The 12654-nt window shown below is 40.4% G+C and overlaps 1 protein-coding gene and 1 long non-coding RNA gene across 2 annotated transcripts in view; one reads left to right on the top strand and one right to left on the bottom strand.

Moving 5' to 3' along the window:
- Positions 1–12654, top strand: part of LOC310760467 (cilia- and flagella-associated protein 337-like) — a 166102-nt gene that overhangs the window by 56557 nt on the left and 96891 nt on the right. The window lies entirely within an intron of this gene.
- Positions 3477–12614, bottom strand: LOC310760593. Its single transcript, XR_014547034.1, has 3 exons — positions 12476–12614; positions 8909–8967; positions 3477–7474 (listed from the first exon to the last, which is right to left on the bottom strand). It is a non-coding gene; the product is annotated as an uncharacterized lncRNA (long non-coding RNA).

Here is a 12654-nt window from a genome sequence, read left to right as displayed (position 1 = left end):
CAGACTGACGCAGGTAAGAGGCGTGGACCGGGAAGTTCGCATGAAGGCATGCGCAGCCGGGCCGTGGGTGGCGCTTTCCTTGCACCGTGAAATGGGACTGGAAATGGAATTATCCGGAGTTGTTATTAAAAGGCGCTCTCGGCTTTTCTTGGCGGGTGTTCTGTATAGATTGGGCTCTTTAAGCGGGAAAGTGATGCATGTTTCTAAAAGAGTGACAGCTCTAGTTCTCCGTTGTTTGTAACCTACGGGCTTGTTTAATTCATCGGGTTGTCATGATGACTGTTTTTTCACCCTCTGAAACTCCGCTATCGCCACTCCCGAAGTACTATAAAATTGTCATTATGCAGAGCAGTGCTATAATATTTGCCCTCGAGGTACGGCCCGCTGAATTCAGTGGCAATTACTTCCTAGATTCATGGGATTTTAGAGTTGGAAGGTATCCCTGTACCCTCTTGCCCTCCCACAAACACATTTAAAATATATTGGATGTTAGTCAGCTTAAAGATGTATAGTGAAGGCGCCAGGTGAACCTTTCCTGGGAAGAGCATTCCAGAAATGGGGAGCCACTGCAGAAAAGGCTTGTTCTTGTGTTGCCACCTGCCAGACCTCTCCTGCAGGAGGCACTTGAAGAAGGGCCTCATTTGATGACAGCAAGGTCTGGGTCTGTTCATATGTGGAGAGGCAGGCCTTGAGGTATCTGGACCTTGTGTAGAAATAAATGAGCTTTCCACCCTAATAGTAAATTTCAAAGCTTTACAACAATACAGTCTTATATACTAGTTATAAAAAAATTAAACATAATACAGAACATAAACATTATACAGAAACAAAGTAACATTGCTTTCAAGTAGCAGGCAATGCCATTTGGTCCTTTATGCAGTTCAGTAAATTTTCCTTTCTGGTCACAGAGATCCTAAGCTTGTTCATTATGGAGATTAGCTTTGACTGTGCTGCTACTGGTAGCTGTCACTGACTTCTTAAGTTTCTCTCCTGTGAGAGATCTGCAGTTTCCACCAATGAGTCATCATCAGGTAGCTTAACCCTCTGAAATGGAAAAACACCAGCTTTCTACTTTCACCCAGAGTGAAACCTCTGGCTTAATGTAAACCTCTCTGCTTTGCAAATGCAAAGCTTTACATAAGTTTTAACCTCGATGCATAGAAGTATTACATTTTATGTGTATTTAACATCAGAGTGGCTTACAAAAATCAGTGTAAGATGCTCACAGTCAAAAAAAGATACGGCACAAGAAAAGGAATGGGAGGGAAGAGGAAAAAGCAAGCTCAGGTTCTTAACGTTACACGTCTTATAACATGGTTACAAAGCTCAGTCTATTCAAGGTAGCCGTGTTGGTCTGCTGTAGTCGAAACAAAAAAAAATTCCTTCCAGTAGCACCTTAGAGATCAACTAAGTTTGTTATTGGTATGAGCTTTGGTGTGCATGCACACTTCTTCAGATACACACTTATCCGAATAAGTGTGCATGCACATGAAAGCTCATACCAATAACAAACTTAGTTGGTCTCTAAGGTGCTACTGGAAGGATTTTTTTATTTTATTTTGTTCAGTCTATTCAAGTTGTGTGTAGAAGAGCAGCAGCTCCTTACCAATGTTGGTGGCAAATCTGGCTGTCTTGCCCTGCGGACCCCCTAAAATATGTGGGCCCTGGCCTACTCTGCCTATTTGGTAATCCACTGATTCCTCCAGACACATTATCCCTACTGATAATACTGACGAGTCATAGGAGCACAGGAGTTAGACTTTCTTGAAACTTTACAAACATAGTATTCTTACTGGCTACCCTAATCTCTGCCAAGTGAGTCCAAGGAGTCTTGGCACTCAACCAGAGCCTGTGTTCCTTTGGGAAAAATGAGGTGCAGCAGTGTCTTTGAAATGAGATTTATCTACACGTATTTACACTAGAAGATTTCAATGGGGAGACACTTCACAGCATTTGCATCTCAGGAGGAGCCAGTCTTTCAGAGCAGGCCAACACAGGATTCCCATACATCTCTGTGCCTCTCTCCCAGGTTCCTTCAGGCAGCTTGCCAAAATGATTCTGGCCTTCACAGCAGCTCATGAAGCTCATCCCAACAACCTTGTCAGGTAGATTTGGCTGAAAATTAGCCCCAAGCCACTCAATTGCTAGAGTCTTTGAACCCAAGTCTCCCTGGTACCAAATCCATCACTTTATCTGCTGCACCACACTGCTTATACATTGAAACCACATATCCTCATCCAAATTATAAATGGGATGCGAGTGTATCTGACTGTGTGTAAGGAGACTTTACAAAACATAACTTATTCGACTATAAAACTATTATGCTATTTCACACTCAGCTTATTGATTTCAGTAATATACTTTCACAAAATACGTTTTGACTCCAGTCCAACTGGAGTCTCTTACTTAAGTGGTTTCTTAATTAGGTTGACATTTTGTAAACTTGTTCGCTTCTTTTTTTACATGGAAGAGAACATTTTTAGACCACTTCAGTTAGTAGGACACACGTAGTATGTGTTACAATTTCAAATGTGCTTTTTCTGAAAATACTAGATAAAAACAACAGAACATTATTTCAGAAAAATTTCTTTGCAAAATGCAAACATTAGTGATTGAAAGTTGTAATGACTGAGTGTTGGTGACTATCTGAAAAAAAACCTTAATGAATGTTTAGAAGGGCTCTATTTTGATATTTATTTTACTATGTTACTATTTCATTATTTTTGTTTGGGGGGAAAACAAAGGTTGTTGGTGTCTAAGAACAGCATCAAATCAGGGAAAAACTCTTTTAAACATAATCAGAATACTAGGGGGAGCTCTAACCACATGGAAAACACTGGTGTTCTTCACTTTTATAGGCAGAACAAGCTTGTCCCTATTATGATTTTTAGGAATTCATATTCCGTTGCTTGGATGGGCAGTAATCCTTCTTTAGAGCTCAGCTGTAGAATTTGTTTGCAGTCCTGGAGAAAGGAATGATAATGACTTTGAGCATGTGCAGAGTGCCTTTGTTTTGTTGCTAGCCATATCAAGCACACCAACATCTGGGATAGAAAGACTGGATATGGCTATAAGGAAACATGAGTAATGCACCCTTTTATTTTTTGACCCCGCTAAGCAGTTTATCCAATGGCAGAGAGACAGTAATGCTGACATACAGTAGTATCCATTTTTTTTGTTCTTTTAAGATCACATTCTTCTGTTTATTTATTCACTACATTTTTTATTTCACTCATTAACAATACACTCTGGACTGTGTAAAATTAAAAAAATGAAAACAAAACCCATGAAATATACAAATACACCATATTGAAGTAGTTAAAACACGAGAATAAAACAGACAGTACCGATAAATGTCTAAACAGCACTAATATGTATTTTTAAAACTGAAAATCCTGGGGAAATAAAATGACATTCACAGAGCAATAAATAAACTACAAAGTAAGTGCCCTCTTTAGTGAGGATATTCCACTGCTATATGATGATGATGATCACACACACACATGCTTTCTTTGGAAAGTTTTTAGGTCACATCCATGCCAGAATTCTTATAGCATTGCACTTCACTCTTGTCCTCAGTCTTGGTACGCTACTCTTTTTGCTTTTCTCATATGCATGTGTTTCCTGCTTTTGGAATTGCTATAGACTCAGCTACATTGGCAAAGAAAATGCACTTTATGTGTGTTGTTTTTGCATTCTAACACTGTGACACCAGATTGTGCTGTGGAGTTCTGTTTTTGCAAACCTAATTTCTCATACAAAGTTTGCAACGCATTTAACTGAAACGCTTCTTCGTGTCTAGATCCATCCTAGGTTCACACAAATATCCTTGGTAATCTTTCATTCAACTTTTGTCCTTTTGTGGTCCTGGAAATAGTATCTGCATTCACTCACTATTCTATTTTCTTAAGTTGAATGCAGTGCAAACAGGGGTGGAGGGAGCAAATCTTGTATCCACGCACTCATTCACAAACAGATAACTTGATAGAGTTTGTTGGGGTAAACAAAAACAATGGAACAGTGTGAGACTTCTGCCAAGGCAGTAACACAAAAGCATGTATCTCCTCAACATGGCTCAAGCTTTTTCACGAAACTACCTAGATATTATGTATAGACAGCCATAATCACAAAGCATGCCAACTAAACTGCACAGCTACATTTATAAGGCAGTGTTTGTATGTAAGTCTATGGTTTCCTGGAATTATATAAATAAATCTGTAACATCTGAAGGTGATATATACATCTACAGATATGCAGAAAATTAATATCTGGAAGAGTCATTAACTTGTCAAGTAATTCCTGCATGTTTGGAACTCTTCAAAAATATTAGTGAAGCTGTGAACTGCTCTGGTCAAGCTCTGAAAACTATTTCCCCACAAACTCAGAAAACAGCTTGGTGTGTTCTAAAACCAAAACACTGAAAATAGCTTGGTTTATGCCAATTCTACGTCCTGTTCCACCCCAAAGGTCCCTAGGAGTACAATAGGGTCTGATCCTTCAGTAACCTCCTGCCCCTCACCCACCTATCTGCCTGCCCTCTCCCCTTCCTCCAAACTCTCACTCCCATCCACCTCATTTGCTTTGCTGCTTTAATGTCAGCCATGGCAGGGTGGAGAAGTTGCGCAGCAGTGCTGGGAAACTAGATTGTTCAGGGCTTCTGATATCTGGCTTTCAACTGCAGCAGTGTGCCATACACTTTGCAGGCTGTGGGTGAGGAAAGGATCTCCATCCCACCACACTGCTGGAGTGGCAATGAATGCAGAAGGAAAGTGGGTGGGATGAAAGACTTGATTTCTCCAGCTCAGTTTTAAATCTCAGCTGGAGAAGAATTTTCTGGACACTTCAGAAGATCATACAAAGAGCCTGCTGGATCAGGCCAGTGGACCATCTAGTCCAGCACCTTGTTCTCACATTGGTCACATAGATGTTTGTGGGAAACCCTGGTTTCCAGCAACTGGTATACAGAAGCATTACTGCCCCGACCATGGCCAGCATTATGAGCCACCAAGATTCATATTTCCATGCCTGGCATTATGCGTTTCTGTGACATTGCTAGAAAATATTATCAGTGCCCTGTGGCAAACATGAGAACTATTTTTTAGTGTATTTAGTTTTGTTTGCTCTTTAGTGTATTTCTTCGGAATAGCAGCTGTGCTGAAGTTTTCCAGACCATAACCATGATTATAGCATCCATTTCCAATTGAATACATTTTAAATCACTGAAAACAATGTGCCCCACACCTGCATTGCCTTTTTATTATTTTATTACAACTGCTGTATGCAATGCTTAAACAATTTAAACACCACTGCATTTTCAGTACCCATAATATATACTCTTGTCCTTGCCTGTAGGATCAATCACAGACTGCCGTGCTTGCAGAAGGACCTTCCTATTCAAAAGGTAATATTTTACCTTTATCTCTTGTAGGCAGAGCTGAGTATGGAAGGTGTTTGAAGCATGAGAGCTTGATTGCTGCAGCAAGCAACATAGAGGTATTTCATGTCCAGAGTGTATGTTGGTGTGGGGGAAAAGGGAGTGTAGACTTTTGCTGTATCCATTTCCCAGGGGGCATATGAATATCAAATCAATATTTATTGTTTCTAATCTGAAAGTGCTTAATGTAGTTGTTGTTTTAGGAGGAAGGGCATTGGCTACTGGCCATCTATTTTCAGCTGTTTGTCTCATAATGATATGAATGCATGCTGGCACAAGGTAGCAAATGGCTGCTCAGAAAGTCCAGGGCAGGCTGCTAGAGCAGGATTGCAACCATCCTGCATGTAACAGAGGGATAAATGGAGTCCAATCATGCACAAGCGCTGCAGAATTCTGATGCATCTTGCCTCTAAGAGTTTGGCATTAGAAAGATGGGACATGAATGGATTGCCTCTGCAGAAAGCTAAAACGGGGGAAAGTGACTTGTAGGGTCGCCACTTATTCACTTCCCCAACTGAGGAGATGCACCATCAAAAAAAGAGGACACAGAGTTCCATAAAGTGTATACCCAGGTGTAAATTTAGAAATTAGTATAATTTAAATAGAAATACATCTCACCATAGTGTGGGGGGGGGGGAATGTGATCAGGTGCTAGCTCAGTCTGCTGTCAAGGTGCTAACTGCTGGTTGGCAGCTTCAAGGTGGGACTGTGCACATCTGACATCCATATGTTCATTTTAAGTTTTGAAAAGCCCTCTGCACAAGACTTCACAGTGTAACTGGAAGCCCAATAATTTTTTTTTAATAACTAGTGTTGTAGCATCACATTTTAATACATAAATAACATTATGTTATATTGATATACGTACTTCTCTTTTATTATATATGTGTGTGTGTGTGTTAACGTGTGTGTATGTGTGAAAACAATGATCCCGGTCTGGTGCTGATGCACACAGGGAAAGGCAGGTCTGAAGGTGCAGAACCACAGATTGCTCCAAGTGAGCAGCTTGCTTCCTCGAAGACTAGAAGTTCACCCAGCCTTTTTAAACCTTTGTCTCTTGTAGAGATCTTAAAAGCCCAGTGTCGCTGGCCTGAAGGCAGGTGTTCCCCCCTATGTTCTGTAGCCACCTGTCTGGTGTGCTTTCTTCGCCAGTGAGTAGTGTGGGTGACATTTGGTTTCTCAAGCCCTGGTGGTATGCAAGGTCCTTCTAAGAGCCTCAGGCACACTGGTCTCCTGACCTACAGCAACAAGCTCTGAACTTGATCTGGCTCCTTAGCTGGAGGCTTTGCAGCCTCTACCTTTGTGTTGTTATTGCTGCAGGATTTAGGACAGTAATCACTTTAATGATAATTAAAAGATTGATTTAAAAAATTGGAACAAAGGTAAGCGTGAGTGTGTGCTGAGATTCAAATGGTGTCACCCATGGCAGGTATGTCACTGCTGACTGGTGTGGATGGAATGTAGCAGGATGTTAACATAGGAAAAGTTAGTGTGGAGTAGTGTGGAGTCCTGATAGTGTGGAAAATTCATTGTAACTTACAACGGAACAATACATAGTTCGTGTTAGGCTGGAAGGAACCTTAGAGTATACAAACAGCTGAATACTGAGTCCCACACATGCTGACCTGGCAGCCACAGGCAATGCATTAAAAGGATTTTTAAAAACTGAAAATGTTGTCTCTTTTTTGGTACCAATTAGATCTTTTTTCCTTGGGCTAATAGCAGCAGGTAGCAGTTGTAAATGGAATCATAGCAGGGCAGAAAGGGTCAAAACCTTCGCTCTTATGTGCTGCACTTCCAATGAATATTTTGCCCTGTATGTTGCAGACCCCACAGCTACTATTAATTAAAAAACAAATAAACTGATAGCCGTAGTGATACATTATGTCAAGTTTGGCTCTAGAGTGGTAGTGAATACCAAGGGTCCCCAAGTATAAGTCTAAGGGGCTGCTGAACTTACTAGGCAACCCTGTGGTAGTTGTATCTTTGGCATCGTAGGACTGCATCCTTAAAAGCATAGCAGAGGAAAGTTTGTGGAATCTAGAAGAAAAAAGAAAACTATTGCCTTTTTGATTCAGGATAGACAAAAGAAATTCAATTAAGTAAATTGGCCTGCTCTGCTTTCGGTATCATTGTGTTTTACTGCTCAGTTGTAAATCCAGCTAATTAGGCATACTTCTAATTGATTTCTGCCTGATGTGTGTGCAGGGAGAAGAGTCAAAAGAAAGTGAAAAAAAATTCCTGTGCTGAATCCTTTGAAAGAGTTCAGATAATCCATTCTTATCTTACATCATGTTTCTTCTTAATGTACTCTTAAATGATTTTGAATTTGTATTGAGCATTATCGCTGATACAAGCACGTTATCGAAGTTTTTAGGATTAAAACGTGAACTGCTTAGAAATCTGTTGTTGCACCTTATTGGTAAAAATTGACAATCCAGTACAGTGGTACCTCGGGTTAAGAACTTAATTCGTTCCGGAGGTCCGTTCTTAACCTGAAACGGTTCTTAACCTGAAGCACCACTTTAGCTAATGGGGCTTCCTGCTGCTGCTGCACTGCCAGAGCACGATTTCTGTCCTCATCCTGAAGCAAAGTTCTTAACCCGAGGTACTATTTCTGGGTTAGCGGAGTCTGTAACCTGAAGCGTATGTAACCCGAGGTACCACTGTATAGGCATGAAGTCCCATGTAAACTGGAATCAGCAGGGGACAAGTAGAAAACATAAAAACCTGCCTACATGTTCATCTATCTCAGCATTCTCTACTGCAGTGGGGGGGGGGGGCTTTCCAGCTCAAGAGCCAAATTCCTTCAGCATAGCCTTCCAGGGGCCACATGCCACTGGCAGGTGAGGGCAGACGCAAAAGTAGGCAGAGCTCATTTTACCTTTGTACGGGGGCTCGTTTTTACACTCACACACAAGGCTCTCTCCATCTTCCATCCAGGCAAGGAAGACACATTTTCAGACTTTAAGGGCACACTGCAGCCAGGGGAAAACACAAAAGAATGGCACAAAGGAAGGCTGGTGGGGTGTGTGGCCCTGGGGCCAGATAGAGAGGCCTGAAAGGGCCACGTTTGGCCCTTGGGCCTAAGGTTCCCCACCCTTGGTCTACTGTGATCAGCACCAGCTCCAGTGTATTGGGCAGAGGTGTTTTCTGGCTCTGCTCTGCTCTGAGATTGGCAGTGTCTGTTACTAATGGTGGGAACTTCTGCTTTGCCATCTTCGGATAATTGGAGAAAGAGCAAAAAACCAGCAAATGCTTTTTGTTGACACAGAACACCTTTTCCGGGTGTTTTATTTAAATAAAAAAATTGTCCATGGCATTATTTTTCAACTGGGAAATATCAAAATATTCACAAACTATACCCCAACTTCTTCATTCCCAGATGTGATGGTTAATAACAGCAGCAGCAGCAACAACAACAACTGGTCTTTTTTTAAAGAAAACCTTCAACTTTTTAAAAACGATACTTGCCTGTAGCCATGTAGCCTCGAAGGATTTAAATTATATCTTGTTTTCTTTGTCCTGGCAACCTGTATTACAAATAGGACACATGAATAATTTACAAATGGAAATCTCAGCAATATAATATAAAGCTATACAATGTCAGACAGGCATTTATTGCTGAGAGATAAATGTTTGTTGTTATTATTATCCTTCACATAGGTAATGCTCCCAGAATTCAGAGCAAGGCTAGAAATAATATTGTGATTCCTACATTTTTAAAAATAATTACTCCGTAGAACAACTCTGCCATAAGAAATGCTGTGTCCAGCAAGTAAGATATAGACTCTCGACCATAGAAAATTATCATGTGAGAATTATTCTTTCAGGGCTAATAAATTCATTTTTTTGGATGTGCTTGATTTCAAAATTATAATGAGTGCTACAAAAGGATATTTAACAGACATGCCCTGTGAGTCTATATATGTTTACTCAGAAGCAAATTTTATCTGTCTCAATGGGACATGGGACTAAGAAACTGTGCATTACATCCATTCCTCAATGAGATTTAGGCCCAAGTAATTGAGACCTAGATCCAACTTCTCAAGCAACACATGAGTTCCTTCAAAGAGTGATAAACAAACAAACAGTCTCACTGGGCATGTCCAAACGTAGGTCTTTGCACTCCAATCAGAACGCTGTCTTACAGGGCAAAGTATGGTAAATTGCTATAGTTAAATGGACTGGCATGACATGAAGACAGTCTGGGGAACGGATTTGGCATTCAGGGCGTCTTGAGGTTGCTAAAATTAAAACAGCACAATCTGTTGTAGCTGTATGTGTTGTTTTGAAAATTATTGAAGAGTAAAGTCAACAGATTATATTCCTCCATATAAAATGTTTCCATGTTATGTGGCGGTAATATTTCATTTCTGTTGACTACACAGGTATCTCTAGGTACATTGAACTTGTCATTTGAACTACAGTTAAATTTCTTGATGGAAATCCTTGGTTCATTTCACTTCTAAGACACCAAATTACAGAATGAATCAGTACAGATGTCCTTCAGCTATATATAGTTTTAATTAGAAGATGGATTTTGTGCAGCATACATCAGGTGAGGAGGATATTTTCTGTATAAGTCTGTTTGAGGACTGCAGCCTTGAAATGCATACGTAACTTTGTAATGGTGCTTGTTTTCTAATGGTTTGCATTATTGTTTCCAGTTGAAAGGTAAAAACAGGTGTATCATTAGAATGTGTCTTAAAAGGCACTAATACAGTATTTACCAATATAAAATCTGTTTAACCATTTTATTGCATTGCTAATATAGGGTTTTCATTAATATTTTAACACCTACTTGCTCTGTTTACAAGCTGTTGCTTGACAGTTAATGGCATTGTTTTCTGTGAAGAGGAAAAGTGCTTGAAATGTAAAAAAGTGAGGAATGCATGCTGACCCTGATCCATTAAAAAAACCACATGAAGCAAATGGCAAATCTCACTCATGCAGGATTGTTGTGATTGCTGGTATGCCCCGCGGAGAGCCTCAAGGTCCATAAATAGCAACACCCCAGAGGTCCTGGGTCCTAAGGAAGTCAGATTAGCCTCAACCAGAGCCAGGGCCTTTTCAACACTGGCTCCGGCCCGGTGGAACGCTCTATCTCATGAGACCAGGGCCCTGCAGGGTCTGATTTCTTTCGGCAGGGCCTGTAAGACAGAGTTGTTTTGCCTGGCCTTTGGCTTGGAATCAACTTGATCCCCTCCCCCTCTTTCCTTTTTCCTTCTGTGATGGAACTCCTATTTGGGGACTTCCCTGGCTTTTTTTCTGGCCCACGTAGGACCAGTCTGGATAGCTGGCCTTGGTGAAGATTTGACGTTTTCATCCTCAAAAAGTTTTTGAGTTTCTACTGAAATGAGGCTGCATTTTAATTTTGTACTTAATCTTGTTTTTGAGTTGTATTTTAATCAATTGTTTTTACCTGATGTTAGCTGCCCTGAGCCCGGTCTTGGCTGGGGAGGGCGGGGTATAAATAAAAGTTGTTGTTGTTGTTGTTATATCATAATAAATGTTTTTTTCTGTTACCAAATGTTAAAAGAGTGTGTGTTAAAGAAAGTTGGCTTTAAAAAACACAGTCCTATGAATGTACACTCACAAGTCCATCCTACTGAGTTCAATGGGAGTTACTTCAAAGTAAATGTGCATAGGATTGCAGTTCTAACAGCATAAAAAAGTACAAGGTTAAATCACCACCACAACAACTAATTGTTATGGCTGCTGCTTTCAAGGGGCAACATTATCGGTCTGTTGTAGTTTTAACCTTCCTGAAATGTTATTAAAGTATCCGTTTTTAGCTGGGGTTTTTTATTATTATCCTTGCTGTTTAATTTTCTGAGCTTTTGCTGAGACTATAATACTATTTAAAATCCATGAATTATTTTCCCTTAAGTGATAAGTTTAAAAATGTATTCTATAGTTCTCCTTAGAGAATTGAATAGCCTGAAGATGTTTGCTATATTTATCGTGCTTCCTAGATGGGATGGTGTGTTTGGAAAGTATGTATAGTGTTTGTAGCAGAATATCTTAAGTTTTTAAGTGTGTGCAGAACAAGTTATTTTCTAAATGAATTAATGTTGATTAACCACAGCTTCTGGGTCTGTATGCAATAGTTTAAAATGGCATTTTGATTACCATTTCACATGTGTGTATGCATTAAAAAGAAATCCATCCCTAAAGACTTCTTAGTCAATGCTTACAACAAAATAAACACATATTTTTTATGTTTTTCTTCTAGGAATACTGCTCTGGAAACCATTCCTAAATGAACCACGTAACCATGATTTTTGGTAATTCCTATCCATGCTGCACCATTAATGTGGAATGGAACCTTAGCACCCTGACTAGAAGTTTGACAGGTAACTAGTACATAAGAAAAGCGGTTGGGTATATGTCTCAAGGAAAGTGAAAAACATGAACTGATGAAAGTTGCTGCATGTTGAAAATTTGTGTGGACATGAATAATGTGAAGGTTATCTTGTTAAAAGGGTTGTAGCTAAATATTTAATGGAGTTTTGTAGAGGTTGTGCCTTCTAACCTAAGCACAGCTAGCTGTAATTAGTTTATTGTTGATTTAGTAAGCCCTCAGCATGAAAGTCTAACTTAGGAAGTGGTAAAATGTCATAAGCCCCACTGCATTTCACAAGATTTGTGCTAGTCTTTGTTGCCAGATCTAAACAAACAAAAACAGCTGGAACAGAACAGCGTAGAGTTCATGCTCCAGGTTGTCTATGATGGATTTGATCCTAAGCAGAGATACCCAGAGGCGAAGCCAATTTTTAAGTGGATCAAATATGGCTTGGTGCTTGCTTGGATTCTTGGGGCGCAATGAATGCCAAAAGTGAGCCAGCAAGGCCCTTCTTAGGCTCTTAATTATGTCCAGGCGCCATTTAACACAGGTGAGTTACGCCTTGATATTTTTCAGAGACCCGAGTATGCAGTCTTTGTTTATGTTCATTAAAAATCAATGGGAGGCCTTGAGGACGCTGACTGTTTTTTTCTCCTGCCTTAAGACTGCACAAGACAGAAGTCAGCCCACACCTGAATTAGCTTCCCCTGAATTCCCTTCTCCTGTCATGTTCTGTTCGGTCTCACTTCACTGAACATTAACGGGCATGTCTTGTGCCCGGGAGACGAGGGAGGTGACTCTTCCCGGCGCCTGTTTTGAGAGCACCCAAGCAGGCGAGTCGTGAGGCGGGTCAGCGGGCGCCCTGGGGAGT

This window comes from Podarcis filfolensis, assembly GCF_964270895.1.
Source record: "Podarcis filfolensis genome assembly, chromosome: 4".
NCBI lineage: Eukaryota > Metazoa > Chordata > Lepidosauria > Squamata > Lacertidae > Podarcis > Podarcis filfolensis.
Note: the sequence above shows the minus strand (reverse complement) of the source record. Positions and strands in the feature narration are given on the sequence as shown.